Source organism: Squalius cephalus, assembly GCF_949319135.1.
Source record: "Squalius cephalus genome assembly, chromosome: 6".
Lineage (NCBI taxonomy): Eukaryota > Metazoa > Chordata > Actinopteri > Cypriniformes > Leuciscidae > Squalius > Squalius cephalus.
Window position 1 is genome coordinate 2,750,358 of NC_137127.1, and position 5,450 is coordinate 2,755,807.

Genomic DNA, 5,450 nt, shown 5'->3' on the forward strand with positions numbered 1-5,450 from the left:
CGACACACACACACTCATGCGGGAGAGAAGACTGTCTGGTTCAGTGTTGCTCACGAGGGCTTGCTGGCTTTGATATAGAGTCTCAAGGACTCCTTTGATATTAAAGCATCTCCAGCAGCGTAAGAGTCCCCGTCTCCTCTGGACACGTGCGGCATGTCCAAACTATTGATTCTGCGGTGTGGAAAGCATGAGTCTGGTGTTTGAGAACATGTGGATCGCAGCTGCGTTTCTGCCGTGATCAGGACAAACAGATGAAGCTTCATCTCAACCATCTGTGTGAGATACGAAGACCCTATGAAACTGGCATGAAGCTTCTTCCCAGTGTCTGAAAAGTCACAGAACGGCATTTACCGACTTTATGTCTGTGAAAAAAAGGACATTCAACGAGAAGAAAAAGTTCTTTATTTTATTCACAAAGAATTGATTTGATGGTGTAAAGTGTCTCTATCATTCACAAGAAGACCAGGAAGAAGTCTATTGTGAATTTAATTCATGTTGACTTTAACATCTTAAAAGCAGAAAGAGATTGAATAAAAGAGGGTCTCGGTCAAGCATGTACTTTAAAAAGCTGTGTAACACTCAGGGTGTCGCATTATTAACATTGATTCTATAAACCGTTGGACAAGTGAACAGTTTCATTTCATTTTAAAGCTGAAAGGTATTTTATGTTTCAGGACACACTCGTCTAATTCCTCCAGGAAGTTTTTATCCCATCGCACTGGATGGAAGATCCTGAATCTCAGGCTGTGAACGGAGGTAAGAACCGAGTCATGGATGAATGCAGTTCATGCATTACATTCTGTCTTGTTTTATGTTTATGAAAAAATAACCATGGGAATATTTAATGACATCAATGCTTTTCTCTAAAGCTTATTTCAATTTGTTGCATGTGAAAATGATGGTGCTTTGGGCCTTGTTCAACTATAGGCTTTAAATTATTTACGTATTTATTTTTGCCACATGAACACACATGAAATCAGATTTTCTCAAGCTTGATCCAAATCCCCTTTAAAAGCGATTTAAAATCCGGTTAAAAGCTGATATCTATTGGTGCGTCTGATTTCATGTGTTTTTTCCTTTTGATGAACAACAAACCCACAGAAAAACACATTTCACATTGTTTTTAAAGCTGTTGTCACAAATGTGGATTTGGAAACTGTCGTCATGAAAATGAATCAATGGCAGAATCCATTGCTAATTTTTCATCAACTTTCAATGATTTTGTTTCAAATCAGTGCAGAGCTTATATCATCAAACTTGCCAAGTCACGTGATTTCATCGAACGAGGCTTCATTACGTCATACTGTTTCGAACAATGGTTTCAAAGGTTTGTCTAATGGTTTTACCTGATCTTAGTCCGTTTTATAGGCCTAATGTAGGTCATTTTTTTTAAATAATTTAATGAATTTGTAAAACTTAAGCATGTATACTGAAGAAAAGGAGGATGATACTGGCCTGGATATTGGATGATATGTTATTTATTTATTTGTAGAGTACTTTTAATACAATACACTTTCATGCATACATTTGCAGGTGAATTTTTTTTTTTTTTTTTTTTTTTTTTTTTTGCATTTACAGTGTTTCTACCACATCCCATCAGCCTGTGATGTTTTAAGTGCTTTGAAACAGTGAATCATTTTGCAAAGCAATTTAGTTAATTGATTCAGAGTTTCTAGAAGCTTTATTTCTCCCATCACTGATTACAACCAGTGCAGACATTTCAGCAAACGCAACTGCAGTTTAAACAGCCAGTCTAAAAAAAACACCAGAGCAAAAGCCTTGAAATCTGAAACTAGCTTTTGCAGCACCTAAAATGTATTTATTTTGAAATGATGTTTATTTGTTAAAGATTCATTTTAATGAATTGATTGAGTGGGAGTATTTGACTAATAATGAAATCTATTGAAATATTACAAATAAATCCTTATCTTAAATATATTCCTGTTAGAAGATTCCCAAATTTCCATCAGCCCTTTGTTTTGCTCATGAGAAGTTGTGAGGATTAGTGATTAGTTCAATTCTTGAACGAATCATTCTTTTAAGCCGATAATCTGGTAACCATTCGAGTTCGGTTCACAGAATCAAACTGAAATTCAAACTTTAGTTCAGGGTTCGTGACGTAACACGCAGACTACGAGTGAGCCAATGAGCAAGTCCAGGTGAGTTATTGAACAAAAGAATCGGTTCGAAATGAACAAATAAACAGACTCAAAAGAATCGAATAAGCCGATTCTAACTAAACTGAAAGCTGACTTTTTACTAGGTTTGATTCATCTTTGATTTTAATGTACAGTATAGGCTATTATTTTTATGATATTATTAAGATCAGATCACTCTGATGATGCTGATGCAGGATTTCAAGACCTGATCATGGATGAGTGGTTAATAATTCTCTGCATGCTCATGATGATAATGTTAGTTGATTAAAGCATAATCTTTTGATGAAAGATTCTTGCGGCTGCTTGGGACACACCAGTAAATCTTCATATTCATGAATCTGGATCAGAGCTTCACTGTCATGCAGCTTGCACAGGACATAAGTAATGTTATTGGCGTAATCAGGGCCGGTTGTTCAAACAAGTGAACTAAGTGGGCGCTCCGAGGCCTCTGGCACATCAACACAAATCACCTTCTGTTTTTAAATGAGATGCAAAGATATAAAGCGTCTGTGAACAAACATCATTTATGCAGCGGAGCGGCATGTAGTTATTGCTCTGTTGGAGTCAGAGGTCTGTGTTTCACCACGTCTGATCGTTCAAGAACAGGCTTTTGAAAGTGCACTATTGCTTTAGTGAAGTAGTTTATAATTGATTTGCATGTATTTAGACATGCCAACATGACACGATCCATTTGACTTCTGTAATGTGATGCATTTGATTTCAGAGTGAAATCTGATATTCAGAAAGAAAATGCAGGGAGAGGCTTGATGTTATCCATCAGGATGGTGAAAAGCGTGGATGGAGGTGAAGATCTCTGGATTTGTGACATCAGCCGAAAAGGAAAGTTGTTTCGGAGGAAAAGCGAGTTATTATATTTTGACGAAAGATTATGAGAGTAAGAGCAGGAACATGCATTAAGAAAGTAAATAGTCAATTGTGATTTCATATTTTACGTGTATTAAAAATCTTTATGTTTATACATTTGTATAAATTAGTACTGTCAAATCAATTAATCACGACTAATCATATATATACACAGTACTGTGCAAAAGTCTTAGGCATGTTAATACCCCCCCCCCCCCCCCCCAAAAAAAAATGGTGTTAAGTCAGTTATTTCTATCTTTTGCTGTAGTGTGTCAGTAGGAAATATCAGTTTACATTTCCAAACATTCTTTTTGCCATTAATTGTAATAATCCAGTGAGATTTGTGTATGCACAAAGAGTCTGACAACAGCCGGTATGATCTGATCTCACCATCATCGAGTCCGTCTGTGATTACATGAAGAAACAGAAGAAACTGAGACAGACTAAATCCAGAAGAACTGCGGGAACGTCTCCGAGACGCTTGAAGAAACCTTCCTGCAAAGCTACAGCACTGTGAAAAGCACTGGCACTTGTGTTAAAATGCTGTAAAGTGAGAATGCTTTCAAAAATAAAATCACAAATTGAATTTATTTATGGTTTAACTTCTATTAACTAATTCAAATCAATATATGGTGTAACGACCCTTTGCGTTTAAAACGGCTTTTGTCCAGGTACACTTGCGCATAGTTTCTCAGGGAGCTTTGCAGGAAGGTTTCTTCAAGCGTCTCGGAGACGTTCCCGCAGTTCTTCTGGATTTAGTCTGTCTCAGTTTCTTCTGTTTCTTCATGTAATCACAGACGGACTCGATGATGGTGAGATCAGATCAGACCGGCTGCTGTCAGACTCCTTGTGCATACACAAATCTCACTGGATTATTACAATTAATGGCAAAAAGAATGTTTGGAAATGTAAACTGATATTTCCTACTGACACACTACAGCAAAAGATAGAAATAACTGACTTAAAACCATTTTTTGGGGGGGGATATTAACATGCCTAAGACTTTTGCACAGTACTGTATATATAAATATATATGTTAGATGTGATTAATCGATTTGACAGCACTAATATAAATATATAAATTGTTTATATAATTAACTTTTAATATAGTTTAGTTTAAGCTTGTAATTTATTTAGTTTAAGCTTGTAATTGTGTGTGTGTGTTTGTGCTTGTTTCATTTTTCTATTTAGCTTTAATTCATATTTCAGTTTTAGTAATTTTAGTCCTTCACCTTAAAAGTATTTTACTTCACTTAGTCAAAGTTTTTTAGGTGTACGTTTTTATATGTTCGAATATATTTAACTTTATTTCAGATATATTTCAACATACGAAAACGATTGTATTAGTTTTAGTTAATAATAACACCGACTCGACCGTGTTCTTGTTTCATCATCTTTCACGGTGCATTATTAATCCAAACACCATTGATCACCCGAGTTCTCGACTGTCTTCCCTGCTCGGGTTTAAAAAAAAATGTTTACTCGATAAACATTTAAAGGCTGAATTACTCCGAGGGAAAAGCTCTCGACTCATAATGCCACAAACCGCTGGAAGACACGGCCAAAAATAGCTCCGGCCAAAATAAATCCGGCTGACCGGAGGGTTCACAGCATCCCAGCGCTTGTCACGTAACCCACGATCAATATTTAATGTTCATTTTCAAGCTGTCGGCTGAAATATAGAAAATTGGTCTCCTCCAAGCTCGCGGGGCGGTGACAGAGATTGGAGTTAAATATATGGCCGCGGGATTGGAGAAGACACAACTCATCCCTGCACTTCTCTGGGAGAAAGATGGATGGCTCAGTGGCTCTGACACCAACATGAATCCTCCCGCAGCAAATAAACTCATCCACGCTCCGAATAAAGACAACAAGAGCAGCTCATCGTGACGCTCCATTACAAATAGACTGGAACCCTGGCTGGGCACACAACATATAATGACATTTTATGATGAAAAGGGAGTATACATCAGGAACAGCCGATAATGCTTGGGTGTTTTTGCAGCTTGCTGTAAGATATTTTTGTCCTGTTTTGTTTGAGGCTGTATTGGCCTTTGCTGGGCATTGAAATCTCTGCCCACACGGTTATTGATCGGGCACTTATGGGAAATGGTTCGAGTGGAACACTAGCCTTCTGCACAGAAGAGCTGCACGATTCTGGGTAAATTAAGAATCACTATTATTTTTTTGTTTAAAATCGAGATCATGATTCTGAATGGACCACTAAGGAAAATAACTACTAGTGCTGTCAATAAAAAAAAAAAAATAATAAAAATAATCACAATTTTTTTTCCTGTACTTAATCACAATTAATCACACCTAACATTAAAGTTTTTAATATATTTTTATATTGTAACAATTTCACATTTATTCTCCAAATTAATGTTGAAACAACATATAGTTGCCTGTATTTTAAAGTCCCCCTGA